The 20,350-nt window shown below is 33.8% G+C and overlaps 1 long non-coding RNA gene across 1 annotated transcript in view; it reads right to left on the bottom strand.

Moving 5' to 3' along the window:
* Positions 1-20,350, bottom strand: part of LOC145280024 (uncharacterized) — a 172,613-nt gene that overhangs the window by 1,105 nt on the left and 151,158 nt on the right. The window lies entirely within an intron of this gene.

The raw sequence follows: 20,350 nt of genomic DNA, 5'->3' as shown, positions 1-20,350 counted from the left end.
AATATCTACTACTACTACTACTACTACTACTACTATGACAAGAACAAAAAATATATATATTTATCATGGTTTAACCAGAAAAGAAAATCCCCTCTTTTCTTTCTGTCTTTCTTTCCCCTTTTTCAACCAATGTCAGAAGTTCCCTGATCTGACATCATCCATTCTTAACTATTGCAATCACAGTAGCACCTGCTCCTCTCTGTGCTCCAGTGATATCACCAAGGTAACAGAACTTCTGAATTGTGTACAGCTAGTATATCGTGGTGTTTCCAATAATCTCTATTATTTCCATAAACTAGGGCGTTTGTTTTCATGAACGAAGGCAATATCTATTTACACGAACAGATAGTCAACTTCTAAATTCCTCTTTACTTGATTCATAGAATTTGCCGCTAAGAGCAGTGCCGCATAGACTAATTCCGGTATGCAGACAACCTTGTGATTAGTGGTCTGTTATTGGTATCAACAGCTTTGGTCTGTTGAAGGTATCTTAGTCGGCGTGCGCGTGTGTCTGTGTGTGGTGTGTATGTGTGTTTGTGTAAGCAAGCATCAAATTCTTCACCTCGTTGCATACTTTGAGCTCAGCATGCCGTAATTCTTTTACAAAATAGATGACATAAAAACGTGTTTTCTTTGCCCCCCCCCAACGATTATCAAGACTTGCTGCATGTTATGGGGAACTTCATTGAAATAAAACGTCTTCCTGAAAGAAGATAATATGGCAGAGAATCATCCCAAACACACACACACACACACACACACACACACACACACACACACACACACACACACACACACACACACACATACACATACACATACACACACATATACAAAATACACTGTCTTCTGCATTTGGTGCTGTAGCTAAAAGCTTCCTGCCCTAAAATGAACCAAGCATTCATGTTATTGTTTCTTCTTTTTCCTTTGCAAAACTCAATCATGTTCTGCAAAGTCAAAAACGAAAACAACAATTTTTATCTACAAAATAACCAAACCAAACTAAATATTTGAAGATATAAAGAATTTGGAACATAGAAACGTTTTCCAAAATGGCCGGATTCAGCATTAAATATCCTGAAAAGGGTTGATATGCCGTAGAACAAAGAAACAAGACCAAACATCATGAACCAATATTTTAGGATATAAAACACCCGTCTAGCTGAAACCACTGTCAGTAATTTTCCCCACTCTTTATCTGTGCCTAGATCAAATCGTAGATTCCATGAACAAAGCTTCTTTCTTAGAAGTGCACGCCTGTGGAATTTTCTTCTGTTTGCCTGTTTCCCACCTGACTACAACTTGGATGTCTTCAAGTCCAACATAAACAAATTCCTGATTAATCGCCCCCTTAAGTAAGGCACTTTATCAAATCTCCAATACTAATATTACTACGATACTATCCCATTGATTACTGTACACGCAATAACCCTTATCCCCGAGTGGCTTTCGGGCTTTGATAAGTGGTGACCGCCATGTAAAAAAAAGTTGTTTTTTTTAATTAAAAAAAAATAACTTGAAGCATAAAATCTCTTCCCAGAATTACTGGATTCAGCATTAAATGACCCAAAAAGTGTTGATATGTCATATGATTGTGCATAAAAATAACATGATAGAAATGCGGGTGTGAGACAAGGGTCAATTCTTGAACCTTTATTATTCCTGATTTTCATGAATGACTTCTCTGATAAAATAGTTTCAGAGGTGGGGATATTTGCTGATGATACCACGCACTATAACACGCACGAGGGTAAAACAAATGAACATGTATCTAAGAACATTGCTAAAAATCTAGAAGAAGACCTCCAATCTAAAGTGGAATAGGGTCGTAACTGGTTGGCAACATTCAATACTGCCAAGACTAAGCTCATTTCCTTTAATAATTACAAAAAAACTTCTCAACCACTGATTGCCATGGCTAATGATACACTGCCTGAAAGTACTTCTCTTAAGATCCTAGGATTAACATTTACAGACAACATGAATTGGAGCAAATACATTAAGGTAATTATCAAGGCTTCTGTGAGGAAGGTGGGCTCTCTCTCTGCCATGTTAGAAGGCTATTCAAACCTGAGAATATCCTGTATCTCAACAAGGCCACAGTTTGCCCCTGCATGGAGTATTGTTGCCACATCTGGGCTGGTGTATCTTCCACTAGTCTCTTGCTCCTGGACAAGATTAAAAAAAGAGTCACCAATCTTATAGGTCCTGAACTATCAACTAAACTTCAACCTCTGTACTATCGCCTTTGCATCTGGCATTACTGTTCTCATCTTGAGTACTCAAGATGAGAATAGTAGTCCGATGAATCCAAATAATACAAAACAATTATTATTATTTACTCATGAGGAGTAGCCGCACAGGCCATCATCAAAGATTTCTCTTTAAGAACAACCTATGGTGTTCTCTGGAGTCTGAGTGACAACAAGTCTCCACAGATGTCCAGTACTCTCCACCTCTTTCGATACCCTTTATAGATGAATGTACATTATTGTAACAGCCATTAATCATTGATTTCTCATTGGCAGCGACCATTGGTCCTCACTGGAATTTGAGTGGCAATAAGCCTATCCAAGGTCCCAGTCCTCTTTGCACTCATCCAACGGAGGTCTGGCTAATGTTTTCTCTCATCAGTCTTTCCATCCTCCCCAACCCTCTTCAACTCTTTGGTAAAATGCGTATTGATGGACACCCTTTTTTCGTTTTGAATGTGGTGGGTGGGTTGCAGGTTAACTTACAATTATAATTTCAGTTTTCTTGCTTCCATGTGGTGTTTCTTTGTGTTTTACATCTATAGTAGATTCTATATGTCCGGCTTGAGCATATGGTTCATGTGTATTAGTCTACGCATTCATGAGTTTTCCTTAATATTTCAGCCGTTTTCATTATTGTTATCCTTTGTATCTTCTCAACCATTCCTCTAATTCTAATCCTTCCCATTCTTTTTTCGAAATTTGTTGGTATAATTTCTAGTGATCCTACTATTATTAGTGTTATCTTAACTTTCTTTATTTTCCATATTCCTTTCAGCTGTCTGGACAATTCCGTATATTCGCTCCGCTTCTTCATCTCTTTGATCTTCATTCTGTGATCTGCTGGGATGGCAAAATCTACAATCTGGCAATACTTTTTCTTCTTATTAACTATTATAACTTCTTGCTTGGATGGGTTTATCGGTTTGTATATTCGTGTCCCTTAGGATTTTATGACTTTCATTTTAAAGTACTGTTGGCCGTTTGTGATTGGACTATTTGCCTAAAAGTTCAAGATGTAGTTGTCTGCATAATTCGCATTATTTATTTACCATTATTATTATTATTATTATTAATGTTGTTGTTGTCATTATTGTTATAACCCTGTTAAAGCGTTACAAAGAATAACAGAATGCCAAAACAAAGTGACAACATGCACTGCAAAGCATAAAATAGGTGGGTTGTTTGTAGTAGCTGACTAATGACATAGGTTGATCCACAAGATATCGACTGACACCTTACGGCTTAGTTGTCCGGCATTTATTGAGATTGAAATAGTCTATTAGTCAACAACATAGGTTAATTCCGCCCCCCCCCGCCCCCCAAGCTGATAACTCCAGATGGTGTATCAGTATCTTTTCCTCTTTGGGTGGACCAGAAACGGCTTGGTGATATTCCTTTTCCTGCCCGAACATCATGGTTCTTATATGATTTGGGGAGGCTCAATAAGAAATGTGTCATAGACAGTTTCAATAGCTTCTACTTTTTTTTTTCTTTTTACATGGGGGTCACTACTTATCAAGGCCCGGAGGCCACTCAGAGATAAGGGTTATTGTGTGTACAGTAATCAATGAGATAGTATTGTAGTAATCGTTAGTATTGGAGATTTGATAGAGTGTCTTACTTCAGGGTGCGGTTTGTCAGGAATTTGTTTATGTTGGACTTGAAGACATCCAAGTTGTAGTCAGGTGGGGAACAGGCGAACGGAAGAGAGTTTCACAGTCGTGCACTTCTGAGAAAGAAGCTCTGCTCATGGAATCTACGTTTGGATTTAGGCACAGATAAAGAATGGAGAAAATTATTGACAGTAGTTTCAGCCAGACGGGTGTTTCTCGTGAAAGATTGGTGAAGGGGACGAGAGATTGGAGCTCAGACGAGCACTTGCCATGGAAATAACGATAAAACAAAGACAGGCTCACAACGTCTCTTCTGTGGGAGAGAGGTTGCAGGGAAGAGAAAAGGGCATCCTCCACCAAGCCACAAAGTCTATTTTGTACTCTGTCAAGGCAGGATAGGCTGTTTTTAGCAGCTCCTGCCCAGATGTGGCAGCAGTACTCCATCCTTGGATGTACTTGGCTTTTATACAGATAGAGAATTGCATCAGTAGTGAGATATCTTCTGGAGCGGTAGAAGGATCCCACCATTTTCCCAGCGGCCTTGGCCACAGATTTGATGCACGTGTTCCATTTCAGATCAGGAGTAAAGGTCAAACCCAGAAGCTTGTCAAAACATGGAGCCTCCCAAAGACGAGAGCCATCCATTTCAATTGATGCCAGATGGGGATTATGGCGTTGATGATGTAAAGATAGCAGCTTGGTTTTGGATGCATTAAAAGTGACCAGCCACCTCTTCCCCTATTGTACCACGTGCTCAAGATCAGACGAGAGAGAATTAGAGAGAATTTTGTCATTTACGGCCTTTGATGTGTTGCTATAGATGGTCGTCTCATCAGCATAGATGTCAACGAATGATTTAAGTATGTGTTTTGGCAGATCATTGATGTAGATCAGGAAGAGAGTTGGACCCAGGATGGACCCCTGGGGGACTCCAGCATTAATACTGTGGGCCTCTGATTTCTGCCCATCAACCACTACTCTTATGAACCTATCAGAGAGAAATGATTTAATGATTGAGAAAATATTTCTAGTAATACCGTAGCTGGAAATCTTGTGAAGTAGGCCCTTATGCCATACCTTATCGAAGGCCTTCGATATGTCAAGAGCAATTGCCCTGGAAAGGAAGCCTTTGTCAAGAGATTCACTAATCCTATGAGATATAACCGTTAGCACATCTGCTGTAGATCTTGCAGAGCGGAAACCATATTGCATGTCACTAAGAAGGTTGTTTCTGTTGAGGTGGTTGACTACTTCTTTATTTAATATGGATTCCAACAACTTAATCATGACACACAGGATATTTATTGGTCTGTACTGAGAGGGAAATGACTTTTCACCTGAATTCTTAAATACAGGGCATACTGATGAGGTTTTCCAAGGTGTTGGAAAGCACTTCTCCTTAAGGAAACGCTTAAACAGTTTTGTAAGTATGGGGGCAAGTTCTGGTTGGAGCTTTTTCAGCACTATAACTGGAATGCGTCAGAGCCAGTTACTTTACTGGAATCAAGGTTCTTGATTAGGTTGGCAACCTCATGCACAGATATTTGTATGTTGCATAGCGTGTTGTCTGTTATGGGAGGAAATACGGGAAGTTGATGGCCTTTGTCGCATTGGGTAGAATTAGCTGCAAAGTTCTTGGCAAATAGTCTGGCCTTGTCTGATGCTGACGAGATGACCTCAGATCCATTGATGATAGTTGGGATAGAATGCACGCTTCTGTTCAAGATCCTGTTTGCTATTTGCCAGAACTGGTGGGAACCAAGCCACTGCTCAGCTGTTTTGGATTTAACAGACTGAGCATATAGCTCTCTTGCATTTTTTATTACTCTTTTACAGTGGTTGCTGGCAGTCCTGAAAGCAGCTTTAGTCTCAGTACATTTATTACGTTGGTAGCTATGGAAAAAGTGATTTCTGTGCGCAATGGCAGCAGCACATTCAGGGGAGAACCATGGCTGGCTGTTAGGTTTTTGTTGGAATTTTTTGGATGGTATGAATCGTTCTATGCCTACAATTAACCATTCGGTCAGGTCTGATACTATAGAGGACACATCCTTTTTAAACATGGAATGCAGAGGTAGGTCAGATATGAATGTATGGAAGCTATCCCAGTCAGCCATAGAGTATCAATATACAGTACGATGGAGAGGTACGTCTGAAGACGTATTACATTTCATTTTTATCTTAACTGCTATAACAGAGTGGTCAGAGGATCCCAGAGGAGATAGAATGGAACATGAACACAGCTCAGGGGACGTTGTGAGGAAAAGGTCTAGAAGGCTTGCATATTGACCGGTAGTATCGGGCACACGAGTGGGTTCGTGAACAATCTGAGTGAGGTCATAGGCAATGGCAAAATCATGACAAAACCTCCCCTCGTCATCGGTTTTATTTGAGTGGGTCAGCCATTCCACATTATGGACATTGAAGTCACTGCAAATGTGAATGTTTTCCGAAGGATGAGCAGATAGGATGTGGTCAATGTTCTCAGATAAGCTCTTAAAGATAGTAACCCCACTGTTGTGGGGGCGATAGAGGGCAAATATAAATGCAGTGGTATAAGCTAGTGCAACCTGGAAGCACATATAAGGTAAATTAGGGTCTTCTCTGGAGATATCCCTACCACATGGAAAGCCATCTTTGATGTAGGCACATATTCCATGCCCATGGCGATCTTGGGGGTCATATTTAGATGTTAAGTTGGAGTATCCTTTAATTATGAATTCGTCTAGAGAAGTGGTTGGCCCTATGCAAGTTTCACTTAGAAAGAATATGTCCGGTTTCGTCTCCTGTAATTGTGTTTCAACCTCTGGAAGGTTGGAACGTAGACCCCTGATGTTGGAGAAGGAGACCTGGTAGTAGGTGTCTACGTTGGAGGATGGGGTTCTAGGTTTATTCGTGTTTCTTTTTTGGAAATTTATCATGATTGTTGAGGCTTTGGGATTTGTGGAGCAAGTCGGTAGACTTGGTTGGAGCAGGACAGAGAGGGAAAATAAGAGAGAAAAAGACAAGAAATTTTTTTTTTTTTTTTTTGTAGCACATGATAAGGTAAAGCCGTAACAATTACCCACTAGTATGGCATCGAGAGGCCCTACCAGAAACTACTGTATGGTCCAGAATCCATTCACCAAATGGCAATACAGCAGCCCGGTACTTTGCACCTGCTGATAGGACAGCCTCCTTAGTGGTTAATCCAAGGTTCGGGTCCCTGACTATCAGGCGGGTAACGTCAGCCCAGATGAAATGTTTACCTCCAGCACCCTTACTAGTGGCATGACCACAAGGATAGACATAGAAACAGAAATTTTCCGACATCTCAGGCTACTGTTTACAAAGTACTACCGACCTGGAAAGCAGCTTTTTCTTCACCCTTTGTCAGAAAAATCATTCTTTGGAAATGAGGATTGAAGGACAAAAAAGGAGAAGCGAGAGTTACTGGAACTCCCGATAACACATCCACATGCATTATCTACTTCCCATTGAAAAAAAAAAAAAATAAAAATAAATAAATAAAATACATAAATAAATAAAAATGGAAAAAAAAAAAGGTGAGAAGGACTTATTAATATCTACTTAGTATAAGTCTGTTGCCCTATTCCCGGCTTAGAGTAGTACTTGAAGATAGTCTCCCCTCCCATGTTAATACATGGATACTTTTTGCATTTATCTATGTCAAGCTGGGATGTTCGACCGTTCCAGTTCCACCTCATAATAAATATGCTATAATGGAACTTTTATCAAATTGAAAAGTTTGGTTATTTTTAACTCGTTTAAAAACTGATTAAGAAGTAATACCTTTAGGGTTACATATTAACTTTAGACTAGCTAGAAGTAATGCATACTTTAGAAGAAAAAAAAAAGCCGTGTGTTTTTGAGTTCAGATGATATGCAAATATAATTTGGGAAATGTTCAATTTCATGGGAGACTTTTTTTTTTCTCGTTTTGAATATAAGAAAAAGTATTGGTTAATAATTGTATTTTTGACAAAAAAAAGATTTAGGAAAAAGATAAGAAAACAAGACAAATATTCAGGATTCAAGTCAAACCTGTGATAAGGAAAAAGAGAAAAAATAAAAGATAAAAAGTAAACATGTTAGTGTTTTTAGATTAGTAGACTGCAAAAGTTACAAACAGAAAAGTGTGTTAGCTTTTGGGACTGTGGAGTTCGAATTCATTGTTCAGGCGAAATTTTTTTCTTTTGACTTGCAAGAAAAATATTTTATTGCCATTTTCTCATGTATTAATCGCGAGAATTCAAAACAATTGATTATTTGCGTGGATAGACTCTGCTACAAGTAATTAAGGGTCAATAAACCTCACCTAGAACCCCTATTGTAATATTCCATCAGACAAGGGGCGATATTTTCCCAGGATGTTTCCATGAGTGTTGTTAACCTGATGAATTGTCTATTCTGAAAAGACGCCGAGTAAAACGTTCCAGGAGTTCTTCCATATTGTGGAAAAACATGTTGCGTGCTATTATTCTGATGCACATCATATCTTTGAGTGACGTAAATAATGTTCCCATACTGTGAAAAATAGAGTTGTGCCTGGTACCTTTTGCAGTGTAGCTGAAGGTTTCATATCCGGTGAAAAATCGCCTGCAGTCGTATAGACATTTACGGCTGGATCGGTTGGCAAGAGTGTCATCACTTTAGGACTAGCGATAGAGTAACCTGCCTAATTTTGGTTTCTTGTTTTGTGGTCAGGCGCTGTTCTCATTAGGAGAGAGCTACTTTTGTTCCGTCTACAGCAGCATGGTTTCTTTGTGCCTCTTGTTTGGCTTTTCGTGGTCTAGAACAAGAAAAGTTTTCTTTTAATTTGTTTTTGAGGGCATGGGCATCTGTTGCACTTTTAATTTTCGTTTTGCAAAAATTATTGATTAGCTTGTTCCATAATTTAAATTCATGAATCCAGATCAAGCCAGTAGGTTCATGGTATTCCTTAATGCATTAGCTTTTAATTGTTTTGTCTTTCCCAATAATATGACGTCCGCTAAAAATTCACCTTTGAAGTTAATTTGCGTAACGTTAACGGCCTTTGCTTTTTGCGTGTTCTTAGCATTGTGGGTTTATTCAATTTCTTCCAGGTATTTAAATTTACTATCGAACGGTCTGAAACCGAATCGAGTTGCATTTTTATTTCTTTATCATGAATTTTTATAGTCACATATTTTTGCGACTCTTCTTCATTATTTTCAGTTTCCACCAAACACACTCGGGTAGCAAACTGCACAACAGAGTCTGGAAAAACAGACACTTAAAAAAGAGCACAAAAATCAGTGTATAGAGCCGTAGTACTCCCCACCCTCCTATATAGCTCTGATTCATGGACAGCTTACCGCCACCAATTATGACTCCTCAAGCATTTTCATCAGCGCTGTCTCTGCACCATTCTCAACGTCCACTGGAGTGACTATGTCACCAATGTTGAGGTCATTGAGCAGGCGGAAAGCATCGAGGCTATGCTGCTGAAGTCACAGCTACGCTGGGTCGGGCACGTCTCCAGAATGGAGGATCATCGCCTGCCCAAGATAGTCATATATGGCAAACTCTCTACTAACTGTCATGACAGAGGGGCACCGAGGAAAAGATATAAAGACTCTCTGAGGAAGTTCCTTGGTGACTGCCACATTGACCACCTCCAGTGGTCTGCTCTCACTGCTGACTATGATACCTGGCGATGTACTATCCACCAAGAACAACTTGTGGTGTTCCCTTGAGTCTAAGTGACAATAAGTCTCCTCAGATTTCCAGTACTCTTCACCTTTTTCGATACCATTTGCAAATTAATTTGTGTTATTGCAGCAACTATTTACCATTGATTTCTCGTTGGTAGTGGCCACTCAATGAGATTTAAGTGGCAATAAGCCTCCCCAAGGTTCCAGTCCTCTATGCACTCATCCAGTGAAGGCCTGGTTAGTGTTTACTTTCCTCGGTTATTCCATTCTCCTTGACCCTTCGACTATTTGGTGTAGTGCCGATTGTATTGACGCCAGTTTTTTTAAGGAAAGGGGGAAGGGAGGGGGAAAAGGAAATGGAGAGGGAAAGGAAGAGAGGTGTGGAAGTGGGAATAGTCACTTTTCATTTTTGGTGTACCAGTTCTCTAGGTTGCGCTTTTTGTTTCACTTGTCTTGCAATTTGTACATGCGCGGTTAGAATTTGTAACTCATGTGGACTAGTTTCTGCACTCAAGGGTTTTCCTTAAGATTTCAGCTGCTTTCAGCATTACCGTTCATTGCATAATCTCAGTTTTCCTGTCAATTCTGATTTCTCTTAATCTTTTTTCCAAGTTTTTTGGGACTGTTCCTAGTGCCCTACAATAATTGGTATTATATTGATTTTCTTCAACTTCCATATTCCTTTAAGTTCTCTGGCAAGTTCCACATATTTGTTTCGCTTTTCTGTTTGTTTGATATTCACCCTGTGGGCTGCTAGGACGGCAAAATCTACAATTTGGCAGTTTCTTTCCTTCTTGTTAATAATTATAACATCCAGTCTTTTTGCTTGGACGGGTTTATCTGTTCATATCTTCATGTCCCAAAGGAGTTGTGTTTTCCTGTACTGTCTCTGGCTTGTGTTTGAACCATTTATCAGCATGTTGGAGATGTAGTCATCTACAAAGTTCTCAGTACACTGCCTTCCCCATGTAGTCGCGCCTGTTCTTATATTCATTTTGGGCTAGTTGACTGCATTCACTTATTATGTAGATTATTGTTTCGTCTCTCTACCCAGAGTCTATATTTACTGTTTTCTAGTGTTTTATCTATTTTAGCTTTAATATGGTTGGTTCTAATTGCATTGTTCTGTGCAGCTGTCAGTAGAGATTATGTTTCTCTATGCATGTGTCCTGTTTTTAACCACATCCGGGTACTTTCAAGGTTTTCTTTTTTTGTTATTCTGATAAATTTTCTGTGCAGCTCTTTCTCTTCCCAATTTTCTTTTCTTGTCTTTTTGTTTCTGGTTTCATCGTTTCCTGTATTGTTGTTCTTGGTGGTGTCTCTCGCTGCAGTGATCAATCTTTCTATGTTCTGACTTGTGTACTTTTACAAGTCTTTTTTGGGCCTTCTACGTAGTTTTCTATGTGTATAAGTCCCCTTCCTCCTTCGCTCCTTTTCACACTTTTAGGTGTAACACATTGTACATTGTCATTAATTACTTAGTCCTCTGATCAAGATGTCTACGTTCTTTAGTCCATCTTATAAACGGCCCAGAATACCTTATTAGTAGTGTTGGGACAATTAATCGGAATCAGAATTGGGAATCATAAAAATCGGAAGATTTGGAGGCGTCGGAATCGGTATCAGAATCGGAAATATTGGTACCTATTTTCCGATGCCAAATCGATTCTTTTAACTATCTTTTTTTATTTGATTTTGTTTCAAATAAAATCTTCCATTGCTGGTAATATTGATAAATCAGTAAATATTCATTGATTCTAAAATACAAGTAAAGCTAAAACTGATCATCCACAAATGTAATTTTGACGTTTAGGAAAATATCTGCACATTTAACATTTGTGTCTTTACGAAAATTTGAGAAAATAACAATTTTACAATTAAATAATTAGAGATTTATAATGAATCGGAATCAGGATCGGTAATTGTGTCTGTATCGGGAATTTAGCACGGAATCAGTAATTGTATCGGAATTGGGAAAAATATTGGAATCGTCCCATCACTACTTATTAGCGATTATTGTGTTTATTACTGTGTTTATTACTGTGTTTATCACTTTAATTAAATTTCTACTGTATACTTTTGTTTCTAACAATTTCCTTGTTCTTCTCAGCTTGGCTTTCATTTCTGTAGATTTAATAGTCTCTGCTTTGAACACCCCGAGGTATTTGTAAGTATCATTTTCACTGAGCGCTCTCATCTTCTCTTGGTTGCGGAGTTCCATACCTTCTGATGTCTTTAGTTTTCCCCTTTTCATCTCTGATAATAATAATAATAATAATAATAATAATAATAATAATAATAATAATAATAATAATAATTCTGTTATTATTATTATTTTTATTAATAATATTATTATTGTCATTATTGTTACTGTTATTGATATTATTCACTGACTAGGAGTTTTCACACAGGATATCATTAAAGAATACTCTTTGAGAACAACTTGTAGTGTTCTATGGAGTCTGAGTGACAACAAGCCTCCCCAGATTTCCATTATTCTCCACCTCTTTTGATACTATATCGTTATTGCTATTATTATTGTTATTATTGTTATTATTGATGGATTAATTTATTGATTGATTGATGAATGGATGGATGGATGGATGGATGGATGGATGGATGGATTCTCTTCTTTTTTTTTAACTTTATCCTTTTCACTATTTCCTTTCTTGATATTTTAAATAATATATATTTGTTAATATTTTAAATAATATATTTTTTCTAATATTTTAAAGAATATATATTTCTTAATATTTTAAATAATATATATTTCTTAATGTTTTAAATAATACATATTTCTTAATATTTTAAATAATATATATTTCTTAATATTTTAAATAACATATATATCTTAATATTTTAAATAATATATATTTCTTAATATTTTAAATAATATATATTTCTTAATATTTTAAATAATATATATTTATTGATAAATAATATATATTTCTTAATATTTTAAATAATATATATTTATTAATATTTTAAATAATATTTATTTATTTATATTTTAAATAATACATATTTCTTAATATTTTAAATAATACATATTTCTTAATATTTTAAATAATATATATTTCTTAATATTTTAAATAATACATATTTCCTAATATTTTAAATAATATATATTTCTTAATATTTTAAATAATATATATTTCTTAATATTTTAAATAATATATACTTCTTAAGATTTCAAATAATATGTATTTCTTGATATTTTAAATAATATATATTTGTTAACATTTTAAATACTATGTATTTCTTAATATTTTAAATAATACATTTTTTCTAATATTTTAAATAATATATTTTTTCTAATATTTTAAAGAATATATATTTCTTAATATGTTAAATAATATAAATTTCTTAATATTTTAAATAATATATATTTCTTAATATTTTAAATATTACATATTTGTTAATATTTTAAATAATATATATTTCTTAATATTTTAAATAATATATACTTCTTAATATTTTAAATAATATATACTTCTTAATATTTTAAATAATATATATTTATTAATATTTTAAATAATATATATCTTAATATTTTAAATAATATATACTTCTTAATATTTTAAATAATATATATTTCTTAATATTTTAAAGAATATATATTTATTAATATTTTAAATAATATATATTTCTTAATAAATAATATATATTTCTTAATATTTTAAATAATATATATTTCTTAATATTTTAAATAATATATAATTCTTAATATTTTAAATAATATATATTTCTTAATATTTTAAATAATATATATTTCTTAATATTTTAAATAATATATATTTCTTAATATTTTGAATAATACATACGTCTTGATATTTTAAATAATACATATTTCTTAATATTTTAAATAATAAACATTTTTTAATATTTTAAATAATATATATTTCTTAATATTTTAAATAATATATACGTCTTAATATTTCAAATAATATGTATTTCTTAATATTTTAAATAATATATATTCTTAATATTTTAAATAATATATATTTCCTAATATTTTAAATTATATATTTTTTCTAATATTTCAAATAATATATATTTCTTAATATTTTAAATAATATATATTTCTTAATACTTTAAATAATATAAATTTCCTTATATTTTAAATAATATATATTTCTTTATATATTAAATAATATATATTTCTTAAGATTTTAAATAATATATATTTCTTAATATTTTAAATAATATATATTTCTTAATATTTTAAATAATATATATTTCTAAATATTTTAAATAATATATATTTCTAAATATTTTAAATAATATATATTTCTAAATATTTTAATAACATATATTTCTTAATATTTTTGTAATAATATATATTTCTTAATATTCTAAATAATATGTATTTCGTAATATATTAAATAATATATATTTCTTAATATTTTAAATAATATAAATTTCCTAATATTTTGGATAATATATATTTCTTAATATTTTAAATAATATATATTTATTGATATTTCAAATAATATATGTTTCTTAATATTTTAAATAATATATATTTGTACATATTTTAAATAATATATATTTCCTAATATTTTTACATAATATATATTTCTTTCTATTTTTAATTATATATATTTATTAATATCCTACATGATATATATCTATTAATATTCTACATAATATATATTTCTTAATATTTTAAATCATATATATTTCCTAATAGCGCTGTCAAGAATTGCACATGTTAACACGATTAAAGCAATAAATGGACATCTTGGGATTTTGAATATAAACTTTTTGTCATTTATTTGTATACTAGTCTGGGTGTCCGGCATTTCCCGGGTGTTTGGAGGTGTGAGTTGAACAAAAATTAAAAAAAAAAAAACGTTGTAGTAGGTAGGCAGGTTCGAACCCATGACGCGAAGGCGGAAAAAAAAGTGAAGGTGTGTGTAAGGGTGTTTATCGAGCAAAAAAAAAAAAAAAAAGAAAATTGCGAGCGCAAAAAAATAAAAATAAAAAAAATAGTAGTAGTAAGCAGGATCGAACCTGTAATACGCCAGAGGAAAAAGAGATGAAGAAAAACCTCAGTCTTATTGATGAGCCGACGGTGGTTATGACGTCACAGGCAGTTGAAAAACCGCCTTTTATTCAAAGACGAGGGTTGAATGACTTGCAAAAAAATGTCAACGAAAAAAAAACCCCAACCCATTCCTGAAGATAACTGCCAAGTTAAGGGTGAAGGAATTAATGTTTTTGACCAATTTTTCGATATTTGTCGTCCGAAGGGTCAAGATTAAAAAAGATACCGATGTCGTGAAAATCCGTCGCCTCTGTCGTAAGTTTTAGGCACACATACATACATACATACATACATACATACATACATACATACATACATACATTTAAACAGCCAGGTGAGATTTATATTATAGATGCTCTGTAGTTACATCGATCTTCATAAATTAAAGGATTAGTATTAATAAAAGGTGAAATATAATTGAATAAGCATATTTTTCCATAAGCACACACACACTATATATATATATATATATATATATATATATATATATATATATATATAATGTTTGTTTTTGTTTTTTTTTGCTTTTTAACGACATTAACACTGTTATCGATAGGTCTGTTATCTTCATGACATAATGTAATTTATTTATCAATACGTAAATAGAATATCTTGCTCTTTTGATTGAGCACTGTCAATAACTTCGTTATATTCATTGCATTTTTACAAATTTGTCAAACGCTCTTGGACGCATTGTTTGAATAAAGAGAGAGTCTTTGAAACCAAATTCTTTAAGATGCTTTGAAGAGCTTTTGAGAAATCCCATTACACTACTGCGACTACGTGCCTCGAAAAGCTGAAATTAAAGAGATGTTCCTGTAACAGTATCTGATCGCCATCTTGATAAAACACGAGACAAGGATATTTCTAATAACGAAAAAAACTTGTCTGATGATAGATATTTTACTATCCTAAATTAACAAGAAAAAAGTCTAACGATTTTCAATGAATTATTTGCATCTTAAACATGGTTTCAAAGACATTTTGTCGGTTTACTCTCTCTCTTTCTTTCTCTCTCTCTCTCTCTCTATCTATCTATCTGTCTATCTATCTCTATCTATTTCTCTCTCTTATATATACATAGTAAGTTATACATAGTAAGTTATAAAATATATATGGCGATTAAGCTACACAGAATATTCCGCGTTTCATCCACTCTAAGACTCTTCAGGCATAAGCCTGAAGAGTCCTAGAATGGATGAAAAAACATAAGCCTGAAGAGTCCTAGAGTGGATGAAAGTGGATGGAATATTCAGTGTAGCTTAATCGCCATATATATTTTATAGCTTACTAACTAGCTCTACCTACGTATTGAGCACTTTTGAAGTAAATACTTAAAGTTTACGCATAAATTTATACTTTCGTATATTAATTTTATATGAGTAAATGAAGTAGTTATATATATATATATATATATATATATATATATATATATATATATATATATATATATATATATATAGCATGGTTCGTTAACCATAGTGGCCCGGTGGAAGCCTGCGTCTACCATCCCCCTCACAAAATGTAAGCTACGGTTGTTGTTGGTGGCCACTGCCGTCCCTGAACAATTGCGGACACTGATGGTCGTGGCCGAAATGAAATAATCTGGCTTTCACTGGCGATTAGTGCTGGTTTGGATCGATAACATGTTTGAATTTAAAAAAAAGCAATTGAGGAAATGCATAAATCAGTATGAATTAATAAAATTGCGAAAAATTGTCCATTATAATAATAATGGAAAGTAAAAACAGAAGTTTTAGAAGTTAAGGATTCTCACTGTACATGAATTGTTTAGAGTGATCGAAATCAGTGGTAGCAGTCCTAGTTGTTTCCGTTTGTTGGTCAAGTCTTCCTCTTTTTTCAACTCTTCCACCAATAGTATTAAAGTAAATTCCAGTTTGTATGTCGTCTTTTTTAACGTGTAAAACAAAACAATTACTAATTTTTTCTTCTTTGAGTATTGTCATGTTAAGAACGGCGTTTGAAATGGACATCCCAAACTCCCGATACTAAGAACGGCTTTTGGAATAGACATCACCAACCTCCCAATCTTAATAATGGCGTTCGGAATAGACATTCATAATATCCCCATGTGAAGAACGGCTTTTGGAGTAGAAAACCCGCTTGGGGAGGATAATTTCCCCATATTTACCCATGATTATCGTTGTCAGCATACCCACCCGCAAATGCTAAAAAAAAAAATCGGGGGTGGCTATCGGTAGGAGAGAATTAAATTTGTTTATTGTGCGTGCATACAAACCGGGCAGTCAGTGAATTACGGTGCATAATACAGGTTTTTATCTCTATAAGTACTTGTCTCCGCAAAATTTGAATGAGCTTTTCTTAATCAGGATAGTCGAAGACCTATATAGTCATCATTCCAAAGAAAATTGTGGAGGTGGACCTAATGTATAAATTAACCCTTCCCCCGCCTTAAAAAATAAATAAATACAATAATAAAAAAAAGTTAACGTGTGCGCAACCTCGAGAGTCAGTCTGGAATCTATTACGATCGTCGCCAATTTAAAAATAAATGTTTCAGCAATATCATCCACTGAATTCGTGCTTATTATGTTGTTCGAATTTAATGTTTTTAACATATGTAATATTCGCATTTTAAAACTGTTAAACTATTTTCTGTTGCACATTTCTTATTTCTTAAACTTCTAACACTGTAAAAACTGTGATACATTCATTGTTTTCTTTTCATGCTTCTGTTAATAAATATACTTTTTGAATATCTAAGCGGTTTTATAAAATATATAACATATTAACTTAAATAAACATAGTTATTTGGAAAGATATACGATTAAAAAATAAAAAAATCCCATGATAAAAAAAGTGTACGAATTTTATATATATGTTTATTATAAAGAGGTGAAAACATAAAGATAAAATATATGAAAATAGTTTAGCAGATTTAAAATGGGAATATTTCACATATGTTAAAACAAAACGTTAAATTCAAACAACATAAGTACGAATCCAGTAGATGATATTGCTGAAACGTTTATTTTTAAATCGGCGACGATCGTAATAGATTGCGCAGGTTTAAATAAAGTATATTTAAATAAAGTGCATTTAAAAAAACATCACTGTGTTTGAAAAAATATAATTAGTGAAACAAATGTACAAAGCGAGCGAGAGAGAGAGGGGAAATAAATGTTTGTTGTTTTTTCTTTGGTATCGCCATGAAATGTTTTGTTTTTGGCATAAAAACAAATGTAAAAAGTAAGCGAGAGAGAGAGAAAGAGAGATAGTGAGGGAGAGGGAGAGAGAGAGTAAATACAAGATGACGCTGTGAAATGTAAGAAAATGACCGCAGCAATTTACTCAGGGGCCAAAAGTAGGTACCAATGCAACGGCATATTTAAATGGTACATTGGCGTTCGTTTAGCATGCGAATACTGTAAACCCAGAATATAGGAATGGTAAGAGCTCAGCCAAGCAGAAAGAGTGGAATTATTCTGGAGAGACTTTATTATTTTTAATGAGAGAAGGGAAAGATTTTGTTATGTTTAGGAGTTTATGATCCAGTTACAAAGGGTAAAACCCCCATATCTGTAAAAGTGCAAAATTCCTCTTGATGATAACTGGGGGCGGTAGGAGGACTTGATATTTAGAGAGAAAAATAAGAACTACTTCATCTAAAGTTGGTTGCAACTGTGGTGGTGTTGCCCCTAGGATGAAATGCAGGTTATTATTATAACGATTAAATATGTCTAAAAGTTCTAAAGTTATATAAGATGGTGGCTAATAGTCTAGACATAATAAATTTGTATGTTGTTGCAAACCTACGGTAATTTGATCCAGAGGGGAATTTCTGCAATCAAAATATTATATATATATATATATATATATATATATATATATATATATATATATATATATATATATATATAATGAATCCGTATTTCCGTCTATTTGTTTGTTTGTTCACAATGACGTTATATATATGCATAATATCTTATGACGTTATACATGACATAGTAGATGACGCTATAGCAGATGACATCATAGCAAAATTTAGAGAAAAATGGGGGTAAAAAGAGTCCAGAACCAGGTCGGGTATATATATATATATATATATATATATATATATATATATATATATATATATATAAGTGAAAGTGTATGTGTGTGTGTCTGTGCATGTACATTTTTCTACACGATAACTCTGTCAATTTTTATTATACAGACTCGAAATTTGATATACAGGGTACTGAGATTTGGGAAAATCTTTGTAATCCACTTTCGGCCAGAATTTTGGCGATTAAGGGGTCAAAGTTCAACGATTTGACCTTTCAGAACTCTACCAAACTCCTCCGACAATTTTGAAATTTTAGATATAGGTTCCTTGGGCATGGATCTAACTTAATAACTTGATTTGAGCCCAAAACAATCAATGTTAAGGCGTCATAATAGAGGTCAAAGTTAAAAAAATTGACCACTTTTTTTTTTTTGCTCAACATACACCTCCAAATACCCGGACAACATCGGGCACCCATGCTAGTATATATATAAAAGTAAAATTGTCTCTGTGTGTGTGTGTGTGTGTGTGTGTGTGTGTGTGTGTGTGTGTGTGTGTGTGTGTGTAATCAGTTTTGGGGCGAAAATTTGGCTGCCAAGTAAAAATAGTTGAATCTTGCAGACTCTACAAAATTCCTCCGCCAATTTTGGGTCAAAACACTTGAAATTTTAGATGCAGGTTACTTTGACATGAGTCAAACTTTTTAATATATATATATACATATGCACATAAAGTTATGAACAGTACATAGGGCTTGAGCAAAACCAGACTGAACTGCTAGTATATATATAAAAAAGTTAAAATGTCTGAGTGTGTGTGTGTGTGTGTGTGTGTGTATGTGTGTGTGTGTGTGTGTGTGTGTGTGTGTGTGTGTGTGTGTGTGTGCATTTCCCTACCACACTACTCTGTCAATTTTCAGTCGACAGACTCGAGATTTGACAGAAAGGATATTGAGATTTGCTTTCCGGTCAGAAATTTGGCTGTCAAGGGGGCAAAGTTTATTTGATTTGATCTTTGAAAACTCTACCAAACTCCTCCAACAAATTTTTGGTCCAAAGACTTGTGTAGTGACTCCTATGAGTCTTAAGTTAATTACAAACTCATTGAATTCACTATCCTCTTTTGTCTAATGGTTAGCGAGGAAGACTAATTACCCTACGTTTTCGATTTCGATCCCACCTCTCTCTCTATCTTTTTAAATTTTTTTTTTTTTTTTCGTCTTTGTGCCAATATCCTCCACCCGGGCAAAGTTAATTACGAACTCATTGAGTTCACTATCCTCTTTGGTCTAATGGAAAACTAATTATCCACCTCTCCCTCTATCTTTTTTCTTTATTTTAACCACGTGGAAGCCATTCTTAACATCGCTTCATCCTTGGATCCATATCTTCCACCCGAGCAACACCGGGTACTCCCCGCTAATCTATTATATAAATCTCACCTGTCTGTTTAAACATGTGTTTATATGTATGTCTGCTTAAAACTTTCGACAGAAGTGACATATTTTCACAAGATTCTTAACATTCTGAAACTCGACCCTTTGGACGACAAATATTGAGACTTGGGAAAATCTTTTTAATCGGTTTTCGGACAGAAATTTGGCTTTCAAGAGGCCAAGGTTCAACGATTTGACTTTTGAACACTCTACCAAACTCCTTCGCCAATTTTGGTTCTAAACACTTGAAATTTTAAATGTAGGTTACTTGGACATGGATCAAACTTTT

This window comes from Euprymna scolopes, chromosome 7 (genome assembly GCF_053919585.1).
Source record: "Euprymna scolopes isolate OS-2025 chromosome 7, ASM5391958v1, whole genome shotgun sequence".
Classification (NCBI taxonomy): Eukaryota; Metazoa; Mollusca; class Cephalopoda; order Sepiida; family Sepiolidae; genus Euprymna; species Euprymna scolopes.
This window is presented reverse-complemented; position numbering and strand designations above follow the sequence as displayed.